Genomic DNA, 15,868 nt, shown 5'->3' on the forward strand with positions numbered 1-15,868 from the left:
TTCATTGCTCTCAGGAGCAGCGTTGGAGACATTAGCATTGTTGCGAGCAGACCTTCAGAGTGACATCTCAGCAGAGTTCTAATAGTTGAGAAAAACATGTTAGAACTTACCCTAATAGGCTCTAAGGCAAAAACTAAATCTATGCAAACATAACTCGGACCTATTAATTATGATTTCTTATGAAAATTATATAAGCCTTCTTTATCATTAGAGTGGGTTGCTATACTTAGAAAAATAAGCCATCTTTATTATTTTCTAAGTCCATTTCTAATCATCCTACATGACTAAATTCTCAGGCTCGAAACTCGTTGTTGTTCCAAAGTTAACCATATAGAGATGCAAACAAACCATTATTCAATGGTTTTCTGAAACAAAGATTACCAACGATGGAAAATTTTTCCAACATAAAATCAGAAAATGAAGTTAGCGATAAATGTTTTAGTCAATTTTTAGCTACTTTTAAAGAGATTTTGCCGTCAGATAATTGCTTCCCTGAGTCTACGTATGAAGTGAAGAAAACTTTAAATTTCATAGGCTTCAAGTATGATAAGATCCATGCATGTCCGAACGATTTTGTGTTATATCGTAAAGAGTATGCAGACATGGACACTTGCCCAGAATGTGATTCACCCTGCTACAAACCTAACAAGAGTAAGGAGATTAGGAAACTTATTCCTCAGAAAGTTATGTGGTACTTGCCTTTGATTCCACGACTTAAGCGATTATATCGAAGTGGAGAACACTCTGAAAACTTAATATGGCATGAGACTAGGCGAGTGAAAGATGGTAATGTAACGACCCAAATTCACTAATAAGGCTTAAGGGCCTTGATTAGTGTGCCAGGAGGGCATGATGGGAATTATGTGTGATTATTATGATTAAGATGTATGATTATGATTTTAAGCATGTTATATGACTATGTGAATTATATTATGTGATAATAATGATATGTGAATTGTACTGTGTGGGTGCTATGAAACAAACGTGATGCACGTGCCAAGACGGTCCTAGGAAACTAGATAAAGGTAACTGGTGACTTGGTAACCTGTGTAACCATTAGTAACCTTAGAAAGTAACAAGTATTACAAGGAAAGTGGTAGAATTGTAAAGTTAGGGAAAGGACAAATAAGCCCTTGAGGTTTAGTTAGTAAGTGATTTTTAATGGAGGGTTAAAAAGGTCTTTTGGCAGTGTTATAGAGTCTTTGGCTGAAGGAAAAAGATAGGTACGATTTGTTTATGCAAAGTATAACTGAAGTTAAGCTTTTGGAAGACTAGAAAGGGCAAGAAGGAAAGGGGGAATCAAGAACTTAGGAAGCAAGGTGGGAGAGGAGCTGAACTGAATTCTTTGAGGCTAAAGAAGGGCTTAGGGGTGTGGAATCAAGCTTAAATCAAGGTTTATACTGAGGTAAGGGATTGACCTCTGTTTTGTGAAGTTTGAATTTGGTTTTTGAAAGAATTGAGAAATAGCCATGGTTTTTCTTGTGTGGGATTCAGCTGGTTTGTTAAGGTGGAACTTAGCTCAAGCTTGGATTGGAGGAAGCTCAAGTCAAATTTCTGATAAAGGTAAGGGTATTAAGTGTATTTGCAATTTCATGGCTGTTATGGTTTAAGGAATTAGGGGACTGGTTTGTGCTTTTCTTAACTTTCAGTTTAAGTGTTAGAGTTTGAATTTAGGTGTGAATTCTGTGGATAAATGTGTAGATGAGTTGGGTTATAGTGTTTTTAAGTTGTTGGTTGGTCTATGTGGGGTTTCAAACAGGTTTTGGGGCTTGGGTATGAAGTTGGGATGATTTGGAGTGAGTTAGGCTCGGGAAAAACGCGAAGGGAAACCCAGAAATCTGGGTCTGCGATGGTGTGCCGCGGCACGGCTTTTGCTTGCCGCGGCCTAGGGGTCTCTGGAGGCGGGTGCTGCGGCACAAGGAATGTGGTGCCGCGGCACAAGGCAAATTTCAGGGAGTTAAATTTTGCAATTTTTGGTCTTTGCTCTGGGGGTTCGGGGGATGCCTCCGGGGTGTTATTCTAAGGTTTTGGGGGTTTCGAGAGTGTGGATTAGGTACCGGGAAGGTATTCTTGGATTGGTTAATGACAAGGAATATTATATTTGTGTTTTGATTAGGAATTTGGAGAGGCTCGGGGTAGAGGACCGTGCTTGTGGCTACGTAGCATCGGAAATCAGTAAATTGAAAGGTAAGAACACTGCACCCGAATGTATGATTGTGATGGGACTAAGTGCTCCCGAGAATTGTTTTGTGTCATCGTTGGTATTATGCCAAGGGACACGTGTAAGCGGTCTAAGAGTACCGTTCATGAATTTAGCGCATGGGACGCGAATTGGCCACTGGGAGCCAGAAATGAAAAGATAACAGAGGGAGCAGCTTGTGAGCGCTAGCCCTGGTTATCATCTGTGCATTGTGTTTTATGAGCTGATATGCTTTGTAAATGAAATACTTGACTATTGATATGCTTGTAAATGAAATACTTGACTATTGATATGCTTGAAGTTTATGAGATGCCATATGTGAGATTGACTTGACAGCTAATTGTGCATGCTCTATTATTGATATGTGTTCTTGCTGGGCCTTGGCTCACGGGTGCTCCGTGGTGCAGGTAAGGGTAAGGGCAAGCTGGACCAGGCCTGAGGTGGAGAGCTCCGAGGTGAAATGTACATAGCCAGCCGTTCGATCACCACGATCGAGGAGTGTGTCAGGACGGAGATCACCTAACTGCTCATTTTTCCTTAGTATGGCTGTTAATGTATATAAACTTTGTAACTTTTGTAGTATGGCTTTTAAACTGTCATTTTTGGGATCCCATGTACATAAACAATGTTTAGTAATAAAAATGTATCTTTTGAGACCAAAACGCTTTTAACCCTAGTTCCTCTACTATTTCAATAACACGTTTTTACTTTAATGACTTGATTAGCGAGTCTGGCACTTTATAAACACACAATGTAGCGGTCCTGGCTATCCAGGGCGTTACAGGTAAACATTGAAATCCTGCAGATTCGCAGGCTTTGAAAAAAGTTAATATTTTAAATCTTGAATTTAAAACTGAAGCAAGACATCTTCGTCTAGGTGTAGCTACCGATGGTGTAAATCCACATAAATCTCTAAGTAGTAGGCATAGTTCGTAGCATGTCTTCCTTGTTATGTACAATCTTCCTCCGTGGTTAGTGATGAGAAGAAAGTTTTTGATGCTCACGTTAATGATTTCAGGCCCAAAACAACCGGGACACGATATAGATGTTTATTTGGCACCATTAATTGATGATTTGAAATATTTGTATGAAAATGGTGTTGAGGCATACGATGGTTTTAAGAAAGAAGTCTTTTACTTAATAGTTGTTTTGTTGTGGACTGTTAATGATTTCCTAGCATATGGTAATCTATCAGGGTTAAGCACAAAAGGTTACCAGGGATGTCCAATATGTTGCACTAACACAAGGGCTATTCGTCTGTCGAATGGGCACAAAATTTGTTATATGGGTCATAGACGATATTTTCCCCTAAATCATTATTATAGGGAAAAAAAGCATTTGATAGTGATAAAGAACAAGGTGTTGCTCCTTTGCCACTTTCGGGGCAACAAATTCTTAAAGAAGTACAGAAAATTGATTTCAAGTATGGAAAAATGCAGAAAAAAAAGAAAGTAAATGGGTGTTTCCAAAGGAAATCAATTTTTTTTTCGTCTCCCTTACTGGAAAGATTTACTTGTTAGACATTGTTTGGATGTCATGCATATAGAAAAAAATGTGTGCTAAAGTATTATAGGTACATTACTTGATATTCCCGGTAAAACTAAGGATGGTTGAACTAGTCGTTTAGATCTTGTTGAAATGGGTATACGAACTGATTTAGCACCTGAACAAAAAGGTAAGCGCACATATTTACCTCCTGCTTGTTTCACGTTGTCTAGAGAAGAGAAAAAAGTTGTATGTAAATCATTTGCAGAGATGGAAGTGCCTGATGGCTATTCATCCAATATTCGAAACTTGGTATCCATGGGAGATTTGAAGCTGATGGGTATGAAATCACATGACTGTCATATGTTGATGCAACAATTACTTCTGATTGCTATTCGGTCAGTATTACCGAAAAAAGTTCGAGATTGTTTGACGAATGTTTGCATATTCGTCAATCATTTATGTGGAAAAGAATTAGAAATGAAAAAATTAGATGCATTGCATTGTAAGATAGTGGAAACTCTATGCAACCTTGAAATGTTTTTTTCGCCATCCTTCTTTGACATTATGATACATTTAATGGTTCATCTAGTAAGGGAAGCCAAGCTGTGTGGACCAGTTTGGGCGAGATGGATGTATCCATTTGAAAGAAGTATGAAGGTGTTGAAAAGTTATGTGCGTAATCATTATCGTCCTGAAGCTAGTATGGTTGAATGTTATATATCGGAAGAGGTAGTAGAATTTTGCTCAGAATACATGAGTGGGGTTAGGCAATCGGAATTAGTAAACCACGAAATAACTCAGATGGAGTTGATAAAGGACTACGAGGGAACGGAATAGTGATCACCGTGTCTAAGGCAAAATTAGATCAAGCTCAATTAGTTGTATTGCAAAATAATCATGAGATTCAATCATATATAATGTAAGTAGATAATATATTTCAATCATATATATTAGAGTAGTGATTTTCTTTTTGTTGTTTAACCTTTTTGTTATTTCTTTTATGTTTTAGTGATCACATAGAGTTATTACAGTCGATGATTCCAAACAAGGTTAAAAATAAACAAAAATGGGTTATAGATGAGCATAATAAAATGTCTTGCCAGTGGCTGAAGAATACAATTTTGACGAAGTTGGGAGAAAAAAATCATGGACTGTCGACTAAGTTGAAGCGCATATCTCTTGGAGCAAGCATTCATGTAATAAAGCATCAAGCTTACACTGTCGAAGGGAAACGATTTCATACTAAGTCAAGAGATGATGCTCGGCTGGTTCAAAATAGTGGAGTAAGTGAGTTGCACAAGCTATACATTTTTCCAGAGCAAAAGATAATAACCAAATTTCAGGCACAATGACATAGTACAGGATTGTTGAAGAAATATGGGAGCTAGATTATTCATTATTTCATATTCCTCTTCTTCAATGTTCTTAGTTAGACAACAATATTGCCGTTAAAACTGACGAACTTGGATTCACTCTGGTTGATTTAAGCAAGAAGGGAAGCAAGAACGATCCTTTTATCTTGGCTGCCCAAGCAAAACAAGTGTTTTATATACTTGATCCAGTTAATGATAAATGGTCCATCGTTTTATCCGTTCCCGAGCGGAAGTTCTCAGAAAAAGAAGATTACGATGAAAATTATAATTTATATCATGACTGTTTCATTGTTGGACAACCGATACATGATCAAGTTGAGAGTATTCAGGATAATGATAATGATAGCGATACCGATGATCGTGATTATCTTAGAAACGACATCGAAGAAGGAATATGGGTCGATTGTGAATCGACCAAAAATAAAATGAGAAAAAGAAGAAAACATGTTTAGTAAGTTATATAATTTATTAATACTTGTGATTATTTATTTGTATAATGCATTAACACTTGTGATTATTTATTTGTATAATGCATTAACACTTGTGGTTATTAATTTGTGTGTTGAAGATGGCGGATAAAAGAGATGACAAAGAGAAACACCAAGTTCATGGTAAAACAAGAATGAGTTACATGACCCAGTAAAAAGCCAAAGGAATCAAGAAAAATCTTGAATGGAATGATTTGGGACAACCAATAGGTGATGTGCATACAAACATGATATCATATCTTGGATCTAAAGTACGAGCCACGATTTCTATCAACTCAGGTGATTGGAGGAAGGTCCCACAAGATTTGAAAGACAGTATATGGGAGGATATCATTGGAAGAAATTATCATTATGATATTTATTTATTTCTGTGTGATATCCATTTTTAATAATTACTTTTCTTAATTATATTCTCAGGGTGGTCACAACATTCCTCAAACCTTCAAACGTGAGATTTTGAAAAAAGCTAGTCAAATAATGAGAGATTTTAAAAGTGAACTCACTACTAAGTACATCAACCCTTTGGCTGAAATGGGTATGATGGAAGAACTCAAATTTCCCCATAGAAGTATAGCGATATAATTGACGAGAGGGAATGGTTAAAATTTGTATCTGGTCGTCTATGTCCTGAGTTTCAAAAAGTACATCAAGAACAAAAAGCACGTGCATTACTAATGAATTCAAGGCATCGAATGGTTAATATAAGAGAAGATTTGGTAAGTATAATTGATATTAAAGTTTAAATAATGGTTGATATTATCGCAACATATAACTATAATTATCTTGCACATTGCAGAAAAAAGAATGAAATATTCAAAATCCAGAGAGGTATCAAGTTTGGCTTAGATCGCGTGAAAACAATAAAGTTCTTGTGACAGAGCTGGACCAACAGATTGCCAAAAAGATAGTAAGTTTTCTAAGGTTTTATAATCCATATATTGTTTTTATTTATATAAACTAATTTAACCAAAAAATATCTTCAGTAGGAGGACGTCAAAGAAAAATTGAGTTGTGGTGAAATTACAGCTCAGGGTCGAGATGACATCTTGACTCAAGCATTAGGGACACCAGAACACCCAGGTTTCGTTCGAGCTGGCGGGTATGATACTTTATAATAGTTGTTTTCTTTTAAGAATTATTTAGATTGGTTTATTGATGGAATTTATTGATTATTTTGTAGGTTCACTGCGACCGTTTCCAAAATGTTTGGAAAAAAACATAAAACAATGACTGCAAAAGAGGAGATTGCTTGGCTAAAAGCAGAGATTGAAGAGCTAAAAACACATAAATTTAGGACAGAAGAGGAATTAGCTGAAAATGAAGAATATAATGAGGAAAACGATTAGTGTGGATACTATAGTGAAGGAAAATTTGATGAGGGACAATATTATGAGAATACAAATGATGAGGGACAATATTATCATAATACAAGTGATGAAGTCTATCAACCTGCCCCCAACGCAGATGATCATTTTCATCAAAACGAAGACTATCATTTTGATGAAGATGATGGATCATCAATTTATGAGTCTCCGCCACCGCCGAGCTATGAAGTTCAATTGTGTTCTAATAATATTGACAATGTAGTGGCTAAGGGTGTAATCATTGTACCAAACATGGGTAGCCAAATTAGCATCCATGGTAATGTACTTGATGATTCATTTGTGACGGTTTGGCTTATAGATGTCTTACAATAAGAAGCTGAGATCCCTATTCCCTTTGGTAACATATGATATGTTGGGGACGCGCGAGACACATTCCTATCTTGGCCAAAAAATTTAATTGTGATTTGTCATGTATAAAATTATTTGCTTAGATATTTTAATTTTATTTTTTAATGGGTACACTATACTGATATGTTAAATGCTATTATGTAGGGTCCATCTTCATCTAAACACAAATCCCTATCACCAAGCCCACATTTATCATCAGTTGGATCTCACGTAGTCATCCCCGCTGAAATAACTCAACCAGAACCTTCAAATTGGTTAAGAGATAACCAATGGGACAAAATTGATCTGAGTCTAAAATTTATAGTGAAGGAGTACTATTCCATTAAAGTAATAGATGGGGTTGTACAAGTTCCCATTGACATGGAGTTTATAGGAGAATGCGAGGCTATCTTCATCACTTCGGAAGACATTTATCAAGCAGCCTCCATGGATAATATTGGATCCTTAGCTATGCTATTTGGTATGAGGTATGTATCAATTTAAATTGAACTCAATCTGTTATGTTCTTACAAACTATTAGAGGAGTTTGAATATATTAGATATTCATCCGTAGTGAAGTACGTTCTAAGATGAAATTGTGTGCTATGGAGATAACGGACGGTTGAGAACATGTGTGTCTTTGTGAAGTAGGTTCTGTGAATTTTGTGTGCTGCGGTGGCTTATGGTTGAGAACATGCATGTTGTTTGTTGTATGTTTTGTTTGAATTGAATTTATACGTACTAATAATTTTGGATATGCTATAGAAACAGAGGAACTCTGGCCAATTTTTTTTGACGATATTAATTTATTAATTGAAAATGTAATATGAATAATTGATTTACAGATGCATTTGGGAAAGCATGCACCCAAATTCACGACAATTATACAAATTTTTTGACACCGAACATCTTTCTATTGGCAATGATGAAAGTAAAAATTATATAGTGGATCATATAGCCAAATGGATGATGACTATGGATAGACGAGGCCAAATATATTTCATTCCTTAGATTGTTGAGTAAGAACGACCTACTTAAATATTATCACTACTATGGTTAAATTTTAATTTTCTAATAATCATTATTTATTATTGTTTTAGTCGACATTGGACGTTGGTGCTCGTGATGATGCAGGGGATGACCATAATTTTGGACCCTTTAAAAAAATCATAAATCTCCACCAATAATTAAGGAGGTTATGGAAAAGTAAGTTCTTCAATTGTAATGTATGCATTTTTAATTTTTAAAAGTTGAGAGTATAATATGTATTTAATTAATTTTAATTTTTGTAGAGCATATGCACAATGTTTCGAAAATGAATACATCGACACATTTACAAAATTGCTAAGAGGTTCTTGTCCAAAACAACTTGAAAGTCATAAATGTGGTTATTATGTACTAAGATACATTTATGATATTGTAAATGCGCCGAATCCGGCAGAAGTTATCAAGAAGAAAATATGTTATATTTTAAACTCTTTTTTTTTTTGCTTAAGAAAAAATAGACATAATATTTAATTATCTAATCTATATTAACTTTTCAAATTTGAAGTGGTATGACAAAAAGGAATACAATGTCAAAGATGATCTACTACTACTACAAAGTGATTGGTTAGCAAGATTAATGCCATTTATTTATGAAATCTAAGTTTTCATATGTATGTAAGATTAAAGTGCTAACTTATATTGGTTAGAAAGATTAAAGTCATTGATTCATTACTAGCCAGTTATTTTGTATTAGTTATGAAATGGATATATAACAATTTAACAAATTACGTTATACTATTGAAATTAATTATATATAATTAAAATTGAAAATCAATTTTTTTTATTAAAAAGGCTAGGTTATAATTATAAAAATATATATAATAAGAATTCAAAATAATTATATAAAATCGAAATTGAAATATTTTTTTTTATGAAAACCCATTTTTCTCTACGGTTGTGATAAGCCAACCGCGAAGAAAAGTGCCTTTTCTCCGCGGTTGGCTTATCAGAACCGCAGAGAAAAGTGTGGCTTTTCTCCATGGTTCGTGTACCACTTTTCTCTGTGGTCGAATACACTGCGATTTTCAATACTCTCGAAAACCGCAGTGTATTAAGTAAAAAAACCGCAGAGAAAAGCTTTTTTTGTAGTAGTGAGAAAATATAATTAAAAAGACTGAAACAACGTCGTCCTCGAATCGTTCACGCAGTCCACTGAATCCATTCTTTCTCAATACACAATCCCAAGCTGCCAAGAATCTTTCCGCCGCCATAACTATTTTCCTGCATACATAAAAAAAATAAAGGAATGAGCCTAATGCCCAGCAAGAAAAATCTACTAAAAACATAAAACATAAACATAAACATAAAATATAAACATATGACTATAAAAACGTATACCATATAGGACTACAATATTAATGGCCATTAACTCATTAACATGGCATGTGATAAACCATCTGGGTCCCCTTTCTAATATCTGAGGTAGGTTAGATCACATGGTAGTATATGATAACCCATCTAGGTCCTCAGTCTACTAATCGAGGTAGGGTAAATCATAACTCTAACCATGAAAATGATAAACACTAGGGTTTGCTAGCTAAGCAATTATGAGCCCTAGATAACATAAAAACATAACATAACATAAACTTATCATAACATATTATACATAAACATAACATATAAGAATATAGAAACTATCATATTTTCCTTACCAATACCGGGATTTATGAGAACAAGGAAGGGATCTGGAACGCTCCTAAAACCAACGAGAAGAATGTGAGTATTCTAAAGAAAAGAGATGATGACAAGAGGACTAAACCACCGAGAAGAAACTTACCAACAAGAAATCTTAAGTTCAAAGAACTTAAATGCCTAACCAAGAGTGGAAAACAACGAGTTAGGATTTGAGTAAAGAAAACTATAAGAAACTAATGAAACATATAGAAATGAACTAGGAATAAGAATACCTTTGAATGCACTAGATCCAAACTACACCTCGATATTGACAAACACACTATTATCTTACTTCCCGAGTGTTTATGTAACGACCCAAATTTGCTAATAAGGCTTAAGGGCCTTGATTAGTGTGCTGGGAGGGCATAACTGGATTATAAATGATTTAATGATTAAAAGCATGTTATATGATTATTTGAATATCTGTGACGCATGACTATGTGTATTAGCATGCATGTAGGCCCTGATTAGGTTCGAAGGACAAAATCGTAATTTTGGCCCGTTGATTTCATAACTGTATATATTTGTGATAAATAGTCGAGACCACATTATTATGTGGATATATTTGTAATCTGTGACTCGAGACGATCCTAGTGAGCGGTTTAGCGAAAAAGTCACGACGGGAATTTATACCCGGCTCGGGACGAACCTGTCGTTATTTCTGGGAATTTAGAGAATATATTGGAGTCTATTTTGATATTGGGGAATATAACTGGTGATTAGTTAGGTGTCGGGAATTAAGCGGTAAATATTAGAGACACTCGAGGAATTAGCGGGGATTGGGAATAAATGACCAGAATGCCCTTGGATGGATTAAGGGATTAAATTTTAATGGGAGGGTATTGTGGTCATTTGGCTTACAAGGGATAAGAGTTAAGTGTTGTTTTGGCTTTATGTCTTAGTAGGAAGTCTAGAATCTAAAGGAAGTTAAAGAAAAGAAGAAGAAAAAGAAAGATGGAAAACAGGGGTCATTTCTTCTCCCATTCGGTTTAGGTTTCTTCCTCATTTCCTCAAGGAGTTTTGAGCTGAAATTTAGGGAGAGTCTGGGAAGGAGCTTGAGGCTAGGGTTCTTGGTCTGGCTTGAGAAATTAGCAAGGAGTTAGCAAGAGACGTCCATCCATTTTAGGTAAGGTCTAAGGTTGTTTTTCAGTTTCTAGTTCTTAGTATTGATATGGATTTTGAGCTGAGTTTTATGGGGAATTCTAGGGAGTTGAGGCTGAAGCTTTGAGGAGGTGAAGGCTAAGCTAGTGTGGAGGATAACCTAAGTTGAGCTCCTCCATCAAAGGTAAGAAACTCTAGTTTCAAGCTTTGTGATTTCTGTGGTTTTGTTGAGATTTTGAGCTTTAGGTTCAGCCATGGTGGATTTTGTGTTTTCGGGTGCATGTGATTGAATCTCTTGTGGTTGGGACTTATGGGATGAGTGGAGGATGTTGGGAGACTTGTTTTGAAGTTTGGTTGAGGTTTGGTTGAGTTTTGTGAAGGTATGTCTTGGGAAAATTCGAAGGAGGAAAAGCTATGTTGGGCTGTGCTGTGACTAGCGCTACATCTCTAGACACTGAGTGCTACAGTGCTAGTCACTGGGTGCTACAACGCTAGGTACTAAGTTCCATAGCTTTTGGCGCTGTTTGTAGTGCTATAGTGCTAGGCGCTGTAGCGCTACCCTATTTCCAGAAAGGTGTTTTTGGGTTATTTTCAAGGGTTTTTGCCCGGGGGTTCGGGGTTTGATTCCACCACCCCGTTTGGTGGAATTAGGGCTTCCCGAGGGCTTGGGATTGGTCCCGAGTCTAGGATTTTGGAAATGAGGTTTGGTGATGATTCTGATCTATGGATGTCACTAGGCGTACGCTAGGGCTCAGGAGGGATCGAGCTTGAGGATCAAATTTAACAAAGCTAGCAAATCTAAAGGTAAGAAAACTGCACTCGGAAATGTGTTTGTGATGGGACTAAGAGCTCTCTATATCTGTATAATGTCATAGATGGTATTATGCCACGTGACATGTGATAAACGACCTAAGGGTGCCGTAAATAATACTTGCGCACAGGGCGTGACTCGGCCACTGGTAGATCAGGACAGCTTAATATTCACAGACCTCGGTTTAAGTGGGCCGAAGTCAGTGGGATAAATAGAGGGTGCGACCTAAGGGTGTTAACCCTAGTTATCATATGTGAATTGATTAATGATATGAGATGATGTACTTGGTATGCTGAATACTTGAACAACATGAATGCCTGATTAAATGTATATTTTGGATTGTTGAGTATATGATTATACTGTATGAATTATTTGACTGTTTGATTGATGATTATGCTCAGCTATTGTGTTTTCTTCCTGAGCCTTAGCTCACGGGTGCTGCGTTGTGCAGGTAAAGGCAAGGGCAAGTTGGACCAATCCTAAGATGGAGAGCTGCGGTGCTGAATGTACATAACCAGCTGATCGGCCGCCACGGTCGAGGAGTGGAACAGGACGAGAAAAGCCTATTTGTCTGTTTTTCCTTAGAGTGGCTAGCAACTGTATTTAAATCTTAAATCTTTTGTAAATGGTCTTAAACTTATTACTTTTGGGATCCCATGTAAAAAGAAAATGTTTATTTAAAAGAAATGCAACTTTTGAGACCAAAATCTTTTAACCCTAGTTCAACTATAGTTTCAGTAACACGTTTTGAATTAAATGACTTGATTAGCAAGTCTTGCACCTTTATAAACACACAGTGTATTGGTCTTGGCTATCCAAAGTGTTACACTTTAATAAGCTTAAGATGATAAAACTTATTACCCTAACCCAAGTGTTTATATCTCAATAGTAAACCCAGCAGCTTGAAGGCTATAAACTCAGCTTGAGGAATGAAAGAAATGGTTGGGTACTAGGTCCTATTTATAGAGTTCAAGAGTGAAAAGATCTTCTTTTAGCTTGAATAAAAATAATGAATATTTAATTGAAAAACATTTGAAAATTCATTCAGCAGAGGCTTAAGACTTGGTCCCAAGGTTCAGAGGCTTGCTAAGAGGTTGAGTGTTGAATTGAGCTCGGTTTCAAAAATGTTTGAAAAAACTTGCCCTAGGGCCAATATATCGCCCATTGTAGGCGATATATCGCCTGGGCCTATATCCCGAGGCTTGACGATGCGTTTGTCCGAAGTTACGTATTTTTCATATTCCCCGTATGGCGATACATCGCCCCTTGAGCTGCGATATATTGGCATACACTAAAATATTATACACGTAATTGCACTTTTTCAGCCTAATTTGAATTGGGTAAACAGCTTTGACTGAGTCATATAACGTTTTTAAAGCTGCTGGAAGATTCTGGGGTTTTCAAATATTCCTCTTATAAGACTATTCATCAGAAATACTTAATTCCTCAATAAACATGCACACGACAAGTGTCGTGATCTTATTGGTTCTATCTAAACCTTATAGTATAATAAATAAAATCTTTATAATTAGCTATATTAATCAAACCTTATGCTATAATTAATATTCTTAAACTATAGGTTAAACTTACAAAATCTTTTAAGTGTTGCTACGAGTGTTCAACTAAGTCCCGGCTTGAACCAAAATTCCACAGTAATAAACATACTATAACTACTACTAGCTATTACTACTACTACTACTACTATTTAACTAGCTAAGTAAAGTTCTGGGACTCTACAAAGGCCTACATCCTCTCCAGCATGTCAGAAATGCTACAGATTAATATGGAGAATGTCAAAACTGCTTACGACATCATGGAGTAACTCTAAGAAATGTTTGTGCACAAGTCAGTGCAAGCTAGTTTCAAGGCTACCGAGAAGTATGTGAACGTTAGGATGCCACCTGGCCAACATGTTCGTGATCATTTTATTAAGATGACGAACTACTTCCAAGAAGCTGAGTTGAATGGAGCAACAGTGGAAGAGAAGATTGAAGTTGGAATCATTCTCAACAGCCTTGCACTTAGTTTCCTTACGTTCACCACAAACTATTTTCTTAACAAGTTGGACTATGGAATGACTCATTTTTTGAATGAGCTCCAGATGTATGAAGGAATAAATGGTGGACCAAGTAAAGGACCTGAGAAGAAGGTTTCTATTACCGGTGGTGCTGAGGGTGAGGCTAACCTAGCCTCTTCCTCAAAGAGCAAGAGGAGAAAGGCAAGGAAGGCTAAAGGGCAGTGTTTCTTATGTACAGAGGAGGGGAATTTGAAGCAAAATTGCCCCCCCCCCCCCTCAAGCAACTACAATCCAAGGTAATAATAATTTATTATTCTTGGATGTATGTGTGTTTAGAGGATGATTCTTTTGTTTGGATAGTTGATTCAGGATCCACTAATCATTTGTGTATTTCTTTGTAGCTACTTAGCAACTGGAAAGCAGTGAAGGATGGCTAGTTAAAGCTTAGAGTTGGAAATGGTGAATTCGTGGAGGTCAAAGCGAAAGGACAAGCCCGTTTAAATTTTGGAAATAAATTTTTGTTGTTGGATGATGTTTATTTTATTCAAAACTTTAGTAGGAATTTAGTTTCAGTTTCTTTATTACATCAACAACGATTTGCAATTACTTTCACAAGTTTTAATATATCTATTTCATTTAATGGATGTGAATTGTGTGTTGGATGTATGGAAAATGGCTTGTATATTTTGTGACCTAATGAATCACTCGCGCTTAATAATGAATTGTTTGAGGTAGCTAATCCTAGGACTGCCAAACGACATAAGATCGATAATGATCACATGACATACCTATGGCATCTTCATCTTGGTCCCATTAACTATGATAGGATTAAAAGACTTACAAAGGCTGGGCCTTTGAAGGAACTCACAATGGGCGACTTACCTATCTACGAATCTTTTCTGGAAGGTAAAATGAGCAAGCGTCCATTCTCTGCAAAAGGAGAAAGGGCCAAAGTACCCCTAGGGCTCATTCATACTAACGTCTGTGGCTCATAATGAATATTTTGTCACTTTCATTAATGATTATTCTTGATATTCATGTCTTTACCAAATACAAAGAAAATTTGAAACTTTTGACAAGTTTAAAGAATTCTTAGCAATGGCCCAAAACCAGTTAGGTAAAACTTTAAAGATCTTGATATTTGATAGGGGTAGAGAATATTTGGATAATCAGTTCCAAGATCATCTTACTGAATGTGGGTTTCTGTCTTAACTCACTATCCTAGGGACTCCGCAACAAAATTGTGTTGCTGAGCGTCAGAACCAAACGTTGTTAGACATGGTTAGGTTAATGATTAGTCATTCAACTCTATCACCGTATTTCTAGTGTTATGCCATTCAAACCGCTAATGAAATTTTAAATGTTGTACCGTCTAAGGCTATCTATAAAATGTCTCTAGAACTATGGAATGGACGTGAACCTATTCTATGCCATCATAGAATTTAGAGGTGTCCTGCTCATGTCTTGAGGAAAAAGGAAGGAAAGCTAGAATCGTGAACTGAGGTTTTCTTATTTGCAGGCTATCCTAAAGGTACTTGGGGTGGTCTGTTTTATATTCCAGATGAAAAGAAAGTGTTTGTTTCCACAAACACTACTTTTCTAGAAAATGACTACATGAAAAACTTCAAACCTCAGAGTAAAATACTGTTGGAAGAAATGCAACCAAGAGGAAATGTTGAACCCATACCAATGCAAATCAAATAGAATGTGGAAGAAGAACAGACAGCTGGTCCATGTTAGACAGTTACGATGCCTCGTCGTAGAGGTAGGGTTTCTCAGAACCCAGAACGCTATGGGATGGATGGTGAAAAAAATATGGTAGTAACCGACACTCGTGACGATGATCCATTGTCATTTAAACAGGAAATGGTTAGTTTTTAAAAGGATTTGTGGCTCAAAGCCATGAACTAGGAAATGGAGTCCATGTACTCTAATTTCATTTGGGATCTTATAGAAG

This window comes from Humulus lupulus, chromosome 7 (genome assembly GCF_963169125.1).
Source record: "Humulus lupulus chromosome 7, drHumLupu1.1, whole genome shotgun sequence".
Lineage (NCBI taxonomy): Eukaryota > Viridiplantae > Streptophyta > Magnoliopsida > Rosales > Cannabaceae > Humulus > Humulus lupulus.